A 19,889-nucleotide genomic window follows, 5' to 3' on the forward strand; every position below is an offset into this window, starting at 1 on the left:
ACTGCCTACGAACCACATATGATTGTACGTTTACCCACTCAGTAAATTGACATTCAGCCTATGGACAAAGTGTATCACATCGTGTACCAGAAAAGAGTGCGACTTCCCAATCGCTTCACTTTACCGTACAGATATGTCGGCATAAAGAAAAATGGTTCCAAGAGGATAGCCGCTAACAAGAAGTATGACTTCGCGACAGCAAGAATCGAGTGAGAGACCCAATGAGAACTCCAAGTTCAAACCATACCATTTTCCGGTCTTCTTGCCTGACTATTGTGTCCGTCGATTGGAAACGTTTCAAAAATGGCCCACGGATAGGGAAGGATTACCTACTTCGAATGTGTTCGGTAGAATAGGATTATGTCTACATGGGACCTGAGACTGGATTGGCATACGAAGTAAAGTGTTTCAGTTGTGGCATGAAATTGCGAATGGATCAATGTATTTATACAGATTCAGCTATTTTGGAGCATACTCGATGGTCTACTCATTGACCTTACCTTTCTATGGCTTTTCCACCTGTCACACTGCGGTACATGTATGACGGTACCTTAGATAATGTAGTACCCTTGTCCAGGAAGAAAAAAGGACTTCCAAACCTAGACATAAAAAGGAAAGATGTACAAGCTCCAGACTTCATTACGTCTAGTATATACAGGGACAACGTCCAATATGTATAGTTCATTGTAACTACCAAGACCAAGCGAGAAAGATGAATCCTTTTAAACAGACATTATTCAAGTTCGGTGATTCTTAAGTGGAGTACGATGCAGTAAATCATCATGGGAACTTTGTTATAACTACAATTACCACTACACCTACCATGGAAAGGGATGATGTGCATGTCAACCCTGACGGATGCGAAAGCCATGTCACTCGTTATTGTGGACTCTTTACTGGTTTTCATCGTCAATGTCAACCTTCACGTGAGGCAATGTGTCTACCACCCTATGGATGTCATCCAAAACTGAGCAAACTCCTGTCGATTTCACCCTACCCTCATCTAAACGAACATGTGAAAGAAGAATATTCGTTCACTGTGCATTTGCCTGAATAATGCGACGTTGAAAATCGTTTTCAAACCTTCCAAGGAAAATGTCCTAAATATCTGGGAGGACCTACCCCCGAAGAATTAGCCAGAGCTGGATGTTTCTACTTGGGCGAAGAGGATAAAGTCATGTGCTTCAGTTGCGTTGTGTCACTTCACCAGTGGGAGAAGAAAGACTGAGCTTACCTAGAACATGGTCGATGTTCTCCGAATTATCACTACCTTCCTTTAGTGTGAGAGTTATTGGAGTGACATACCATGTCGTTTAAGAAACCAGATTAGCTATGAGTCGAACGTTGGACACAACCGAGACCAGTCCTTAAAGCCCATTTAAACCATAATATTCAGGCATAACCAAACGAACTGCAAGAGAAGAACTACAAGGAAGTTTTGCTAGGACTCGCCAGAGTAAAATCTCAATGGGTGACTGTAGATCATTTGTGTCGAGAAATTCACAATAGTGAAAGAAGTCAACAGACGTATCAGATTTCTCTGGATCAAGTGCGCGTTCATCCTATTATTCCGCTTTAGACCATTTACATCAGAAAATTTTATTGACATTCATGACTGTTACCCTGAATGGCAGTGGTCAGAAAGTACTCAGTATGTTTATTATGTTTGCTCTAGGAGAAGGTTTTAAATAAAATAATACTGACTGACATGATCGTGGATACTTTACAAGAGAACATTTGTGGTTTGCCTGTGGAGTTGAGAGAACGCATTTACAGAGAGCTGGTCAAAATACAAGTGAAACGCAAAGAACAATTGCTTCCGTTATGTCACTGGAGTTTAAACCACTGGTACCTGAATGCTATAAGAGGACTGATTCATTTGAAAACGTTCCAATGGTCAGACATTGTTCAGCTGGACAAGGACCAGAAGACGTTGGTGTCTACTCATCATACTTGTTACAAGGTGATCATACTACGAAGAGTACCAGAGGAAGAATTAGTGGATTACCAAAATCTTTTACGTTATCGAATTTTGTCTCTAGAGGAAAATTCTCTGCGATGTGTAGTGTGTGAACTAGTGACAAAACATTTTGGTTTGGCTACTGAAGTACAATCAGTTTTGTGCAAAAGTACACTTATTACCTCCGACAAAAGAGGTTATAAAAGCAGGCTACCATGTCACGACCTTTATCAGCGATGCAACATATTCCGTGGAAGGAAGCCAATGAGAGTATTACAACAGTGGAAGATTACCAGCACTTATTACGACATCTGTCTCCGTTGAATTTGAGTCGACTTGTGGTGTTTGTCTTCTTTTCTGGGATTTCGTTTACCAGCCGATTCCTTGTGGACTGTACGAACAGTACTTGCCACCATATAAAACATGAAGGTGGTTCCTTTAAATGTCCATGAGAGACTCCTTCTGTTAAAAGCTTTGCGTTTTTATCTGGATACTTCTTGACCTCTACGGGGGAAAAATGCGTCAACATTTAGGTACCGAAGATGCAGCTTGTGACCTACACCCTCACTGGACAGATTTACTTGACTGGAAAAATTTGGGTTTTGAGACTTGGAACACAAATGTGGCCCATTATGCTCAAGAGCTGTGATCATTCATTCAAATGTCCAAAGACAAAAGTCAGTTTTAAACCTGTGTTAGTGCTAGAAGAATCCATCATCGAGGACATCCATTCCCTTTAGGACAAGACTATCATGGACATTCAAGAAAGACCATTCCGGGAGGACACATGTGTGACTATACCCCGCGTAGAGACTTTAAAAACGTTACACACTGTCCCATATACATCTTTGTTACCAAAAACATGTTGTACAGTAACTTGTTTATATTCCACTTTGATCGTTTTAATGTGTTTTTTTATTGCTGGACTTAATTACCGTATGGCATTTTGTGTATTTTTGTCTTTCGTGTTGTTCCATTTTAACTTGCAATAAACGTGTCCTGAAAATGAATAAAAACTATTGTCTTTTCTGTCTTCGTTTCAAAAGTGAATTCCTTGCACTGTGGCTACCTTTGTATCTGATCCCTTTTCCTCCACTTTCAAAGTCATCGACGAAGACTAAGATTGTGCCAGTTGGGAGGCCTTATATCATTGTCATCCCTTTAAAATGTTCATTGCTGGACCTAGTGGTTCAGGCAAAACCGAATTTGTCAAACGTTCGATAAAACATAAACATTATTTGATCGATCGTCCACTTCAACAGATTGTGTGGTGTTACAAAGAGTGGCAATCGGCGTACAGCCACCTGCGAGAAATTCATGGCGATTTAATCGTCTTTGTTGAAGGCATTCCTAACGAAGTGGACGAAATCGAGGTTGACCCCAGTCAAACCCATCTGGTCATTTGCGATGACATGTTAGGAGAATTTAAACTGTGGTTTACGCCCAAAGGGCATCATCGTAATGCAAGTGTCATTTACATTACTCAAACTTTGTTTCAACAAAATAAAACCCATCTCAATGCTCATTACTTGGTCTTGTTTAAAAGCCATAGAGATCAATCGCAAGTGCAAGTCTTAGCCAAAAAGTTAGGAAAACCTTGGCTAACTTAGGCCTAAGACGATGCCACTCAAACTCCACACGCCTATTTACTGTTCGATTTGAAACTCACTTACCCGATTATTTGCAATTTCGTACCCATCTGTTTCACCAGTGGTGCCAAGTTGGAAGACTTGTCCTGTACACGTCCCCGTCGTCGACTTTACAAAACAAAATCTATATAAAAAACCTCGGACACATTGTGTCTGTCTGACACATCGTCAACATGACGTCCCTTCAGTCTCATCTTGCCGTCAAATTGATTCATGCCTTGTACGGCATCAGTCGCGACAAATATTCAACAGAAGTTTTCATACCCCTAGAGCTAGAAAGACTAAGAAAAGACAAACCGTCAGAGACTTAGACTTTTTTTATTATTAAATCTTGCGCCTGTTCCAAGTCGGAACTAGATATGTTTGCCATGCCACCCACCATGATGACGATGCAAGAATCCTAATGGGTCGAATTTCATCCGGGTTCCTCTCTGACGGATTCAGCTCCCACTGAGTGTGACATCGAAGGACAGACAGAAGATTACATCGATTTGAATAGCAGTTACATGTACTTGAAATTCAAAGTGATCAAAACGGACAACTCTCCGCCAGGAGCCGATGCTAGAGTAGCTCCAGTCAACAATTTCATGCATTTCTTAGTCAGTGAAGTGAATTTGTACTTAAATAACAAACTCGTCAGCATTAGCATGGATACGTACCCTTACCGAGTGTACCTGGAAAATGTTTTGACGTACGGAAAAGAGACCAAGAACACGCATATGGATGCTTGCTTGGTATGGAAACCTGACAAAGTGGGCGAGGACATGTATAACGATACAGTCCTGGCAGCAAATGACCATCCTCTTAATGTGGCATTTAATGATCGTCGAAAGAAAATCCTTCAAGGACGTAGTTTAGAACTGTTGGATTGTTTGCATTTGGACATGTGGTTGCAAGAAACGTATTTGCGGAACGGGTTGGATAACCGCCTGAGACTGAATCTTAACAGTGCCGCTTTCCATTGGATGACCCATGCCAACCAATACAAAACCATCATCCAACACGCCAGGCTCTACGTGCGTCGCGTGTAAATGTTACCTAAAGCGGGAAACCACATCAGTCACACTTTCAGCAGAACGACCGTCAAGAATCCAATACGGCGAGTGGAAGTGAAAACTTTCACTATTCACGCTGTACAGCGATCCATAATCGAAGATCATCTATTCCTAAGACAATTACACAAACGTTTGATCATTGGCATCGTCAAGAATTCAGCCTTCAACGGACGTCGCAATGCAAATCCTTTCGAGTTTAAACATTACAAAGTCTCCAAAATCGAAATCAGTCGCGGTGGCAAGACCTTGTGTACAAGACCCATCGAATCTAAGTGTGGTAATGCGAATAATTACTTGAGGTCGTACTTGTCCCTGTAAAAAGCCACCGGACAGCTACGGACTAACGCCATTCACGGTATTACGTACGACGATTATGCAGGAGGCTATATTGTGTGGGCTTTTGATTTCACTCCAGACCAAGGCAGCAACGAGAGACATTTCCACCATATAAACTCTGGCCAGATTCGTGTGGAAATTCAGTTTGAAGAAGTTCTAGAGGCAAGCAATACGATGAACGTAATCTTGTATGCCGAATTTGATAATACCATAGAAATCAATAATTTGAGAGAAGTCATTCTAGACTATTAGAATCTATGGAAGACTGCTATCCAACTTTGTATAGTGGAGAATCTTTGGAATGGGAGGAGACAGTGCAAGCAGAACCCCAAGACAAAGACGAAAAGAACATAGTCATGAAGTCCAGGTCGCCAGAACAAGAACAACATTTAATCGCCTGTTTTGCCAAACACCTGGCAGAAAAAATGACGGAATTGATTGAAAGATTACTATGGATGATCCCAGTCAAATTCAACAGGATAAATGTCTGATGCTGAGTCAAGAAGAAACATTGGACGAATAGCTGGACGAAGCTTGGAGTCTCATCTCCGAACCGTGTTGCATCAGAGGTATAAAGACTTGCTTGAACATTACTTTCCTCCAATGATGCCTCTAGAGATCCATCACATCGAAGCTTTCCTGGCTCAGAGTCAGAGAGAAAGTCAGGATTGAATTGATCACTTATCATTACATGTGAAGAAAAACAACAAGAAAAAAAACAACACAAAAATGGATACCTAGGAACTTTATAACCTTTTGAACCACAGTTCGTACACTGCTTCTTGGAATCCTGTTATGTGTGCTAAAGATGAACTACCTCATCGCAAACCTCAAGACCATCAAGCTTATCTCATCAACACGGACGACAGTCATCTCCCACTAACACATTGTAGCCATCTACTTTTCTAGAGAAGGTTGTGTGGATTACTTTGAGTCGTATTGATTGCCACCTTTGGAAGTCGGATATCATCAACGTTTTAAAGAAGAAATTCTCAGACAACACGATTCAATGACGTGAAATTACAAGGAACATATTCCATGGTCTGTGGACAATATTGTGTGTATTTTCTTCATCAACGCAGTCTTGGATATTCTTTAGAACATGGTTATCTTTTGTCTTTAGCTATGAAACGTAATGTACATCAATGGCCCATTGACTTCCCGCAGGAGATGTCTATCGTCAGTTACTAACGTTGTTAACCTTGTTCAAAATAGATTGTTATTTGGAAAAATGTTTGTTAGTTGTTAAAAATTGTTTTATGTTGATTATCGGTTGTTAGTTATTTGAATACAAATGTTGTGTTTTCAAAAAAGGCGTTTGTCTTTTGTTTGCCATTCTATGATGAACTGTGCTCTTTGTCTTCTCTCTATCCCTCAAATCAAATTATTCTAGCGTTCCGACTCTAAATAATGTAGTGATTTTTGCTATCGCGTCCGCGCTTGAGCTATATAAAGCGGGGCAGTCTTCAGTCTGACCATACATTGTTGACTCATCCTCTCAGGAAGATGTGCTCAAGACTAGCCAAGCTGAACGAAGCTTGCGTGAATTTACATCGTGTCAGGTAAAGCCAGATACCGAAGTCTGAAGAGATAGAGAATGTCAGAATGTTAAAAGTAACTGAAGACCTGATAGAAGAGCTGTTCAGAGAGGAAGTCATGACGGAGAAAGAAGAATGGACGAAGAAGTATAGACTTCAGAAACAGCATAGAGAGAGAGAGAGAAAGCAGCAGCAGGAAAAACAACAGGAACCAGACAGAGGTTTTGTCGACCGCCGTGTAGACACCAAAAGAGTTATCCTTCTCTTTCCGAAGAAGCAGACCCAATCCTGTGGGAAAGCTTGCTGACAGACGGGGACGCAATCTTATATTAGACAATAAAAGATTGTCATTACTCCCCGTACACAAATAACATCCCTTTTCAGGGCTACCATATATTCTATAAAAGAGATACTAATTTAATTGCCAATCGTATGTTAGTAAGTTAGAAAACATAGAAGTGTGCCTAATGGCACTTCGTTTTTTTAACTTACAAGTGCGTATATAAACACTTCGTTTTCGGTAACTTGTCAAATATTAATATGTGTGTGATTGTTTTTGTAGTTAGTGACTGTAAGTAACAAAGTGAGTGAGTATATATTTTAAGTTCGCGCATTTCATGTTTCTTTGAGTAATGATATGGACAAGTAAGTTTTTTGTGACAGGGGATGTTTACCGTCACGTCCGAGCATAACAAATACAAAGGAAACGGTTGTGAGTCTGACTACCCATCGTTGACCAGTCAACTACGAAGTAAATGAGTAGAATAGTGAAACTAATTGAACTCCAAATGCACCTGGAATATGCCAGGAGGTTCCTTGATGAGCTGGCAATGGAAACGATCGAGGAGGAATCGAGAATAGAAGAAGCGTAGGAGAGGAAAAAGAAGAAAGAGAAGGGAGAAGAAATCCTACCTCACCTCATGCTGAGACCTCCATCTGAGGTCAAACCGGAAGATTGGGATTCTTAAGCCAATCAACCAGCCTCTGTGCTCCCAAGAGCAAGACTAAACTGGGATGTGTTTGTGTTGCCAGGCCTGAGAGATGCCAGCATTAGTCAAGTGCATTTCGAGTTTAGAAAAAACAGCCCTTCTCAAGGCTGACCGAATCCCTAGAAAAGAAAAAGATCACGTTGCCAATTTGTGTCAATGTGAAGTAGTGTGATTATGAACACTCACTCCTTTACTGATGTGATGTGATTGTGTGTTTGTGTGTGTGCGTGTATGTGTTTGTATGGGCTCAAGTACGTTTGTATGGATAGTAGAGTGTGTGTTTGGATAAGCGTTTGTTTGTATGAGCTCACGTAAGCTTGTTTGGATAGTAGATGTTGGGGTTTTTAAGTGTTCGCGTACCTTTGTGTGAATAGTAGAGTGTGTTGTTTTTTCTTTTTCCTTCTGTGTGGCTGATATATTAGGGTTTCATTTTTCCTTCCCGTATGTGGATGGCATATTGTGGTTATTGATAGTATATTATGGTTCGGTTTTGTTTGTGCTAATTATCGTGTGAGAATAGTATATTTTGGTTCTGTTTTTGCTCCTTTCATTGTGTGGATAGCAATTTGAGGCTTTGATATTATATATTGGGTTTGATTTTCTTCTTCCCGTGTGTGTAGATAGTATATTTGGTTATGTGGATAATATAATAAGGCTTGTTTTTTTCTCCTTCCCGTGTGTGGATAGTAGATAATATGTGAAGTGAGAGTAGGGGACGTTTTCCTTCACGTCCGTGCTTTACAAATACAAAGTCAAAGAGTTCGTCATTCGCGCCATTCAACGAGTTAAAGAACTGTTGGTACTGGATGATGGATGTAACATATGTGGTGGAAAGGCTTTAGACAGAATTGAAGTATCGAGGTAGCCTAGACTTCGTGACCAGTTTGAAATTAGCGAAAGATCAAGTAGAAGGTATGATCGAGGAAGAAGTCAAGAAATTAAGAGATTGATTCAACTTCCGTATGTGAGAGTAGGTAGCTTGAAGGAAGCATTTGATAATGTAATCAAAGTCAGATGCTTTCTAGGAGACACGTTGTATTGGACTGAGTGGTCTTTTGTGAAGTGGGGCTTTGACCCGCTAAAAAAAGCAGAAGAAATGATAAGAAAGGTGTTGGAAACAGACGTGAAAATGATTAAAGACACATGGGCAAAGGAGAAAAAATAAGACAATAAACAAAAAAGAGGCATTTGAAAGATTGAATAACAACTGGATCAAGATACAGGAGAAATTTAGACCCATGGAGCATACTGATCGGATGCCAGAGACGGAGATGCAGAAGAAGAAGAAAGGAATCATTGAGAAAGTGAGGAAATGGCTGAAGAGCTTGAGAAAATAGAAGAACCTAAAGGCCCTTTTCAGGGCCACTCATATGCCTAGAAAAGATTTTCTTTCTTGTCCATTGTTTTATTGTGTTGTATAGTTGTTTTTATAATGTCTATTGTCTGTGTTATCTCTGACTCTGTTCCGCCAGTCCCATTTCCGCCAAGCATTCTAGGTTTTGTTCTCGCTGATTGCTCCTATTGATGTCAGCCCATTGCTACATTGTTGTTCGTCGTCAGTACCGTGACGTCACCTTCCCTGTTCCATTCCTATTGTCCCGGTATTAATAATAAATCCCATGACCACTATACAGGCCCATGACGTTTTCTAGTGAATTTTAATTGCCCCTATAAATCGTGTCCCTATACAGGCCCAAGGTGTTTTTCCTTCTTTTTTCTCATTTGCCCTATAAATATTGTCCCTATACAGGCCCAGGGTGTTTTTCCTACTTTGTTCTTATTTGCCCTATATCGCCACCTATTACTACTGTTTGTTGTTACGAATATGCCTTTAGATTACATGATATAATTTCCAACAAATTGTAGCAATATTTCAATGAATATATTGTTTTGAATCTTTTTGTCTGAGACATTCAGGTCTACAATTAGAGTGTATGTAAACACAAAATCTAGTTCACACTTCAGATGATACAGTTCCAGCCTAACGGGGGTAGGGTATATTTTGCATTCATTAGATAGCGCTTTATACAATAAACATCTGACAGCGCCGGCTTAAACCCCTTGAAGGCTCTTAGGCAGTCGAAATCTTGGGGCGCCCTCTAGCAAATTATCACCAGTCAACATCATTTTGATCCGTTGTTGCGCGACCTGTAAAAGGCGTGTAGCCCGGCGTGGGGCGCATATGCCTGTGCCTACTCTGTCTATTTGGTAATCGGGTACTGCTTTCTGAGCACAACTTTAGTACTATGTCATTTGCAAACAAATGGATTGGATCATCTAGATACAGTAAAATCATTCAGAATCGGAAACATTTAGGATCGTGTTTATGTTTAATAATGTTTAGGTTACTGAGGATTCTGCAGATGTGTAATTAAAGGGTCTTGTTTCACCTGAAAAAACAGACAAAGAAGCCTAGAGAAACCGAGAAAAAACAGAATGTAGTCGAGCTTGTTCGAGTCTCAATAAACATCTAAGGAAATAGATACTGTCATTATTTTAGAATTATGAATTATTATCCATAAGGTTTAAAGACTTAATATAATTTGTAATGTTCCTAAGCCACATTCTTTTCTTAGTTCACTCAACATATGTTTTCGCATAGACTCCTACTCACCACTCGTCTGTCATTAGAGGGATCCTATCTAGCAGCAGAGGAGGTGAACCTTTTGCTAGAACTTCATTTTTGAAAAAATAAAGCTTCCTACGAAAACGAAAACAAACCTAATCCTCTAACTTACCGAGAGTTTCTCTAATAGGTTTAGTTTATTTTGTTACTTTATCTTTGACTTTTGCATTTTTCTAAATTTGTATGTGCGTTTTGTTTACACGTCGGGACATTTATGTGAGGTCGCGCTTCCTCTACTGCTATAATTAAATCATAATTGTACATCAATAATCGCACCTGGTGCTGATCTTATACGGCTAGATTAGCCAGAAAAAGATTAGAAGCAGACGAAAGGTTTTTGCCTGTTCGTGATTCTCTAAGACAAAAACTTCAAGAACGTCAAGAAGCACAAGTTGAATTTGCTGAAAATACATAAAAATTATTCAAACCTGTTACAAAAGTTACTGAAAGAGTTGAAGAAGCTATTGAAGGTCGTCGTCCAATGTTAAAACAGACCGCTAAAGATACTAAGAAAACAAAGAAGCTTTTACAAAAACCTCCAGCTGACATAGCTGTTGCTCAGCCACACACAAACACACACACACACACACACACACACACACACACACAGATGAAGAAATACTTGAAAGTATAAGTGAAATAAAAGAAGATCTTGCGTCTAAGCCTAAAATAAGGAAAGAAAATGTTGAATTAATTAACAAATTTAGAGAAGGTTTTATTGAAGAACTTGGAAATATTAAAGAAAAAGATTTACCTTGTGTGATATTGGAAGCTATATTTAAAAAGTCTAAATATTTAAAACCTGATCGTGATTGTGTAATTGATAATTTCATCAAGTGGATATATCGCATATATTATAACAAAAAGCAAGCTAGATATAATGATCTAAATTGTAAAAGTTTATGAAATAAAAAGACTTTATGAAGGTGAAGTGGTCTTATTGCCTGTCCTGACAGTGTACTTTCTGACTTAGATAGATTAGAAGTTCTGATCGGAGAAAAACGTGCAGGAAATAATTCGCCGGAAATTATTGATGAAATATCTGATATTTGTCGAAGATTATTCACTGGCGGTATTATGGATCGCAACATGTATTGTTCTCTCATCGATGGAATTGCTGATGATTGTCATAGCGACTAAACAATTATTTAATCAGTATACAACAATGATTATACACACTGCTCAACGTGGACCTATAATGATCAGGGTACTAAATTCACGACTGCCAACTTGCAAAGCAATTTACGGAGATGGACTTTGTGATACTATTATGTTTTTATTTCTTCAGAAGGATGGCTCCAAAAGCAATACTAATTGCAAAACAATTAGGAATGAAGGCTATTGAGGCTGTTCGTGATAAAGGCATCGGCGCTATTGGTAATCTTGCTGGTAAAGCATTCTCGAAAATCAAGGATAGACTAGACCGGCTAATTAGACTAAAACCTCAGCTAGTAAAATTACCCATTACTGAAGTTATGCCTGCAAATGTCAATAAACAATAAATCAAGCCGCAAATTAAAAACTATCAGAGTTGGCTGGTGAAGTAGAAAAAAAATATAGCTTCAAGTTTAATAGCAGGAAGTGGTCTTCGTGCTAGATGTTAATAAATATAATAGAGATGTTCAAATTTGTATCCGATCCAGCGTCTGATATAGACGCACCAGTTCTCACAGATGAATCGATACGTGATTATCAATTTTATTCCTACGACGCACGACAACGAAATCAGCGTGGTCCAGTCGAGTTACAAATTCAAGATACAAGAAGATATTTCTTACCCGCTGAAGCGTTTATTGAAATAGAAGGTGAAATTATAAAACAGATGATACTGAATACGCAGGTGATGTAAGAAGTGGTTTTGACAACAACGGTATCATGGCGTTGTTTGACGGTGCCACATATATGATTGATGGAAGAAATATTGATTCAATTAAAAAAGATGTTGATGTTGCTACAACAATAATATGTTTAGCAAGATATTCAGACGTTTGTACAAGATCAGCTGGCCCGACAATGATGCTCGCCTAAGTCACTTCTGACCACCCAGACAACAGGCAGTATAATATAAGACGACCAAGAAATTTTGCCGATAACGCTGACGATGATGTGTGGCCGGTTGTTCATGGTGCTAATCCCGATTTCAACGTAGGATTTTCATCACGACTATCGATGTTAAGAAGTGATCGTAGAAGATTTTCATGAGCAATTCCATTATCTCATATATTTGGATTTTGCAGAAATGTTAGAAAAGTTATATTTGAGACTAAACATACAATTATATTAGTAAGCAAGGCTACCGACGATGATGCAATTTGGCGAACTGCTGGTGATGCTGGTAAAGTAATATTGACAAAACTTTCATTGTGGATGCCGGTAATGAATCCGTCAATTGCTGAAGAACGAAAATTACTTTCTTTTATGGATTCAGGCGGAAAATCATTACTATCATGGTTGAAAGTGACCACAGACAGCATGCAGAGTTCTGTTAATGATTTATTTACATGGCACATAGCCTCACAGCAGGGTGTTTCCGCATCACGATATATATCTGTTGCTTTTCAAGAATTTGCGCGAATAAATTAACAAACACGTAGTCATGTGATATTTAAAAAATTTGGAGTTAATGAAGTTTCTTTGCAGATAAAAGGACATCAAGAACCAGCTGAAGATATATTATTAAATTTTGATCAAACTCACGTAGCGCGGGCATATCATTGTTTAATGTAATTCATGGGACGTGATAAAAATATAGATACTGGTCTACAAATATCACAACTAGATTTTACAACATTTTATTCAATATATTGCTTTCCGTTGGAACATCTTGATTATCTAGGAAATCTGTCGTTGATAATCACTTTCGAACTCAAGTAAGACAACCTCCTGTTGCCGTGGCTGGTCCACCAGTCGTTCATGGTAACTACAGAGCAATTGCAGTTATTATTTCAGATAAATCAATGTTTTTTTTAATGTGCTGGTGGAAGAATTAGAGTTATTGACGCTTCAGTAGAAAACATGTAATGAAATCACTTATCATATTATAAAAATATCGTATAGTCACGTTGGAGTTACTTTGACTTCCGGTCAGGTGAAACATTTACAATCAAAACTCGCGAGTAAATGTGGAGAAAAAAATATCACTAGAAAAAGATTAGATTTCTAATGGCGGTCCAAACAAATTATCATTAACCAAGACCCATATTATACATTTTAATAAAGCCTTATAATCAAGAACGGGAGTTCAACTTCATCTTTCTCCGAGCGCTATTAAAGATATGAGTAAAGTTGTTGGTATATTTCCGCTTCTTGGAGCTGCTATACCAGCGTTAATGGATGCAGCACCGGCTATTGCAAAATCAGCTGAACTTGGTGCTTTAACCGGTGCTGCCGGAGGTCTTTGTAAAATGGCTATTGATAAAATAACAGGAAAGGGATATACAATAAGGAAAGTGGTCTAAGATTACCGGGGACCCCTTATCGATACGGGAAAGGTCTGAGACTTCCAGAAACACTTCGATGATCTTTCCAATGTCAAATTTTGATTTACTTGACGCTGCTAAAATTAAATATAAACAATGTTAGAGGTGTTTTTATTCTATCAATATTCGTCTTGATATCAGAGAGTTTCACTTCAGCAGTTAGGTGGAATTTCTAGTAACTCCGGAACAGATTACCAACATAGTATACACAGTATCATCTGGATTCTCAACATGTTCACAGCAAAATACAACTCGTAAACATACTGCAAAAATCACTAGTGTGTACAGACTGTCTGTGTTCAGCGCTGCAAAATTTGAGATATTTACAATGTATCCCTGGCGGCATTCAACCGATAAGTTTTCGGGAGTTGTGCCTATCATATTAAATAAAGGATATGAAGAAACATTTATACCGGAAGCAGCTGATAAGAAATTAAACGCAACATCTTAGTGGTGGTGTCTGAAATTTGTGGCTGAAATACCTCAATTGGTTGCTAAGTAAAATGTAATGAACACTTAAATCGGCGTTCAAAAAACTTAGGTACAATCAAGCACGTGAGTGGCAAACAAAATTAACTGATACCGTCAAACAATACACTTTCAAAATAAAGAAATGTCACAGACGTGTAGTTATTGCTAATATAATTGTTTATTCAGTGTCTGCTGTTGTTGCTGGAACCGGTGTGTTATTATCAACAATAATAATGATGCCACCAGTATTTGTAACAATCTGTATTTTAACTACAACAACAATTGTCGGTATTCTCAATATCATTGCAAAACAAAATATATACTTGCATGATTATATAATAACATTAAACACAGCAACATCAGCATATTCCTCTTTATTACTAACGATCCTTAGTGATGGAAAAAATATCGGACTTTCAGTTCACAGAGATGATTAAAATCTACAATGAAGTAATGAGAGTAATTGATTTAGAAAATCAGGATTTAAATAATAATGACATCGCAAGAGCTAATACAACAAATCGTAACAAATACAGCTCCTATAAAAACAAAGATGATATCGGTAAATTCAAATAATACAGAATTCGGTGTTAAGTTTCCAACTGCAATTCCAGTAAAAAAAATCTCGCACGCGCAATTACAAGTATATCACAGCTGACCAAATATCAGATCAAAATCATTTGGTTGATTACAGGCGTATCATTCGCTTGTATCTGCAAATAGAAATAAAGATGACGGAACTTATAATTGGCAAGTTGATTCTGTTCCTACAGGAAGTTCTCAAATCGAACAAATTAATGATGAATTTCAGCGTAGAATTAAATCAGTGACGGGGAAAGAATAAAAAAAACAACTATTTCAGTTCACGAACCATCATTATATTCTACGACTGAGATACATTATCCAGATTACGTTGTAGATATTTATCAATCGTCAGTCAGATCCGTTTTAGGATGGCCTGAAGTTACACCAGTATATGAAGGACCATCAGAACCAAAGTTAAATGAATTTTTCACAGATGAGAAAAAAATTATAAACACTCCAGAGTATCGAAAAACTATTCCATGATCGTATGGTGTATATTGGTGGGAGCCTCAATTTTATTTTAAAACAGTTAATGGTGATTTTCTTTATGATACATTTACACCATTCTTATTTGTTAATAATGAATATTAAAAAAAAATAGTTGATGCGGCTAAAATTAAATCATTGTCCGATGCGATTAAGTCTGAACATTCTAGATCATTTATAAATCTACAAAATGTATTTTCTAGCATCAAACAACATTACAGCGATGATACAAAACAAATCTCTCAGATGATACAACAGTTAAATAAGAGTACATCATGTCTAGAACATATTAGTAAAATCATCACTGGCGCAATTTGCGACTTTGGTTATTGTGAAGTTAAACATCTGGTTTACCGAGACGGTAAGCTAATGGTAATTAGGGAGGTATTTTTGGATCATTATAAATCAAAATCGAAGGATATATTAAATTTTATGATACCAGGATATGAAACAGATTGACACAGAAAATTAGTCAACAATCTTATCAACGAAAGCTTTCCTAAAATACTTGAAGCATGGATAAAAATAAATCCTCATCCAGGTATTTGAAGACACAATTAATATTCCGTACGGTCAAGGTCGTTATATTTCACCAGGAATCGTTAATATAACTTCATCAGTCGCAGTCAATCTTGTTTGTGACGTAATTGATGACAACTTTCAAATAGATCTTAAAAAATCAAATCAGGTTCAACAAGGATAAATTTTATATACTTCTATACCGCAAGTACCTCCTTGATATTTAATCGTATAAGAAACGATAAATCCTATTTATCTTCGATGTCATAATCCGTTATTATCAAGAATGAATTTCAAACTTACTGACCAATCCGGACATTTGATTGAAATACGTAGAGAATTTCTAAATATAAATTTATGTCAAATCTTAGCAATTTTCAACCTAAGCGTCAAATCAGATTTATTTCATTCTGATGACAAAATTAATTTATTGTGTAAAATTGTCAAGGAAAATCTGTCAGATTTCTTCAGTTTTGAAGGCAATAACTTACACATCCTTTTCTCTAATTGATTTTAGGTTTTTTCGTTGAAATATAATACAAAATGATGATGGGTTTTTTAGCGATTTTTGTATGTGTCATGCAAGAATTTATCGAAAAAATCCAAATCACTTAGAGAATCAACTAAAGAAAATCGAGCAAAATACCCTCCAAAATTGCAAAATTTGATAGTTTTTTTTCTTGACAAAAACGACCAAAATAGCCGAAAAAAAGATGAATTTCGACTAATTTTCATGACAAAATACGAAATTTTGACAAAATTTCAGGAAAATAAAATATTTCAGAAAAATAAAATTTTTCAGAACAATAAAAAATTTCACAAAAAATAAAACTGTTTTTTAGAAAGAAATTTTGATATTTTAGTGAAAAACTGATAATTTAATCATTTTTTAGCCTCTATTAGTCGTTTTATCATAAAAAATCTGTCAGATTTCCCATTCTTGAAGGGCAATAAACTCAGCACCCTTTTCTCTAATTGATTTTAGGATGTTTGGTTGAAATACAATACAAAATGGTTAATTTTAGCAATTTTAGAACAAAATTAAGACAACAAATCACAAGAAACCCCAAAATCAATTACAGAATCGCTGGTGTTTGACCCTCAGGATTTTTTTAATTTGGCGATTTTTCTTGATAAAAGACGACTAAAATAGGTATAAAAACGACGAATTTCACTAATTATCATTAAAGATAACAAAATTTCCGAATATTTAATTAAAATAAAAATCATAAAAAGTACAAATAATTTATAATAGAAATATTTTTGTAAAATATCTTACAATTAATCAAGAAGTAATTATATAATGTTCCAATATGTGAGGGTTTTCATACATGACAAAGAGGCATTTGAAAACGCCATCAAAACAATAATGACACAGTCTCCAGTAAACACAGAACAATTTAGTGTTGACGTAGTTATTGATGAATACGGTAACGAAGACTTTTTATTGAGGCAGGAACAATAAGATCAACTGCTGCGAGATGATATTTCTATGATCACGTATGATAGAGATCAGATTCTGAATTATGTATATTCCTGTATTAAACTCTATCTACTTTAAAAATTATTGTCTTGTTCTGAATTTAAAAAAAAATTATATTTAGTATACTGTAAAAAGTAAAAATATAAATATTATGTTTGTATATTTTTTTTACTGATTCTCACTAATCACCCACTATTGAAGTTGTTACTAGAATCATTTTCATAAACGAGAGTGTTTTCATTTTCAATATCTGATACAATTCTGTTTCAGTTGTCTCACGCGTCTGTTTATAATATTTTTTGTCTCGTATTCGTTAGATAATTTTGATCTAATATTATCAATCGCAATATAAAGAGGTACAAATTTCTTTACTTTTATATCTTTCACTGTTGATAAAGATTTTAACATTATTTCGTGTATATTTTTCTTTAGTAGATATTCGGATGATAGTGTATATCCACCTTGAAATTTACGATATTGTAATGATTCAAAATTAGAAATGATCTTTTGAGGATCAAGTTAAATATTTATACAATCTTTTTTTTTTTAAATTTTATTGCAGAAATAATAGCATTACTATTTTCAAGATTCATTTTATTATACACATCTTATATATTTAAAATAAAAAATACATTTGGTGATTGACCGTTTTTGAGGAAGACACAACATAATTTGTGTTTTGAGGACGGCACAAATACATATAGAAGCATATTTACAGCATTGTATATAAGCTTACATTTACAGCATTTTCAGCGTATATATACTTAGTTCTAGAGACGTCAAAGTTACGTTTTTCTAGGGAAAATAGCCAATTGATATTTTGTCTAGTTTGCCAAATTGATATTTTCTAGTGAGAATATTCAACTTAAGATTTGACTTAGTGAAGAATAGCCAACGTGAGGTTTGTCTAATGAGAATAGTCAAAGTGTCGTTTGTCTAGTGAGAATAGCCACATTGAGATTCGTCAAGTAAGCTTTTTACTTATATACATTCTTAATTATATAACTTAATACTAAGGACGGCACAAATACATATAACTTTTGTTTTAAGGACGGCACAAACATATACGGGAGCCATTCTCTACGTTCAACATATTTTTGCACACACACACACACACACACATAATCAAACCCGGGAGAGTGCAAAAGATCACCCACCACATGGTGACATGGTGGGGAGGTGTGGTGTTTTTCTGTTGAAATTCGAGGCGGAGGCTCGGCCCCGATTTTATGTAGAAAAATCGCCAGACATCGAGTATCCGATTTCTTCGCTTTAGCATTACCCCACGTTCCAATCTTACAAATATACGTTTCACAAATTATAATAAAGTTTCCTATGTTAGGTTACTACACACAGTACAGTGCGGATTAAATTCTGTTTAGAAACTCGCTGTGTATATAATATTCTGCGTTGACAAAGTTAGATTCTTGACAAAATCAGGATTATATCTGCGTAACATATATCTAAAAATAACTTTGTTGAAAAGTACTCTATCGCGTGTTCTTTCTGTGTTGATTAGTTAGAAACCATAACTCTCCTTTACTAATTTGAATCATTATACAGTTGTATTACTTCACTGATATTAATTGTGTAACAACATAATTATTTCTGGGCCCCGAGTGGCCGAGTGGTCTAAAGCGCTCTCCGTTACGGACCACTGCCATCTCCCCTCTATCTGCGTAGGTTCGAGTCTGGGATTCGACCAATGTGGGTATGTGAGAAAGCTTGCCAGTAGCTTCTCGTGGGTCGGTGGTTCTTTCAGGGGTTTTCCCGGGTTCTTCCTCCACCATTAATACTGGCCGCCATGAATAGCCTATCGTGTGCTGAAAAATGGCGTTAAACCCTACAACAACAGCAACAAAAACAACAACATAATTATTTCCCTTCCTTCATGTCATTAACCTTAAGAAAGAGAGGTATCCGTTGAATTACTATTTTCAAGGAGAAGGGAGCTGTCTCCCTTGAGAGTAGTAGGGAATAAATAGACAACTGTATAATTACTGAACAATGACCACACATAAAAAGCATTTAAATAAAATCGTTTAGTAAATATAGGCTACATAACTACTTAATACACTACTGGTTAAAGCTTAGCTTGACAGTTATCTCTAACAATAATAGAAAATGATTTTTTGTTTATAATTTTTTCAAAGACAGATTTGCTAATATTTTCTGCGACAAATCGTACAGTTCGCTGGTGAATATCAAAATATCTCCCAGCTGAATATATCGATTGAAATATTATTTCTTCGCCAGTCTCTGTATATGTCGATTTAATTGCTCTTGCAAATTTTTCATATTTACCAGTACCACCACATACAGAATTCTGACTTTGTGTGATGGATCTCAGATTGGATAAATTATTATCGGTTTTTATCCCGTTGATATGATCGATCGCAAGACCGTCTTCGATGAATCCGTTGAAACATTCAAATACGAACCCGTGACAGTAATAGTTTTTCTATCCCCCAGCACGGAATCTCAGATAACCTGATTATTAACACAACCGACTGGTCTTTTTGTTGACAGTGCCTAATTACACCATCACGATTTGCTTCAGAATTTGTTATGATAGGATGCTTCACAAATTCTTGTTTCATTTAGATATATATCATTTGTTTAAATAATAATTCGTCTATATCATTACTTTGAGAATCTAATCACATAATCTTCTACACTTTTTATGACCTTCTTACTGTCGTTATTTTTTATC

The sequence above is a fragment of the Sinohyriopsis cumingii genome, unplaced genomic scaffold (assembly GCF_028554795.1).
Source record: "Sinohyriopsis cumingii isolate HCF-2022 unplaced genomic scaffold, ASM2855479v2 utg000127l, whole genome shotgun sequence".
Taxonomy (NCBI): domain Eukaryota; kingdom Metazoa; phylum Mollusca; class Bivalvia; order Unionida; family Unionidae; genus Sinohyriopsis; species Sinohyriopsis cumingii.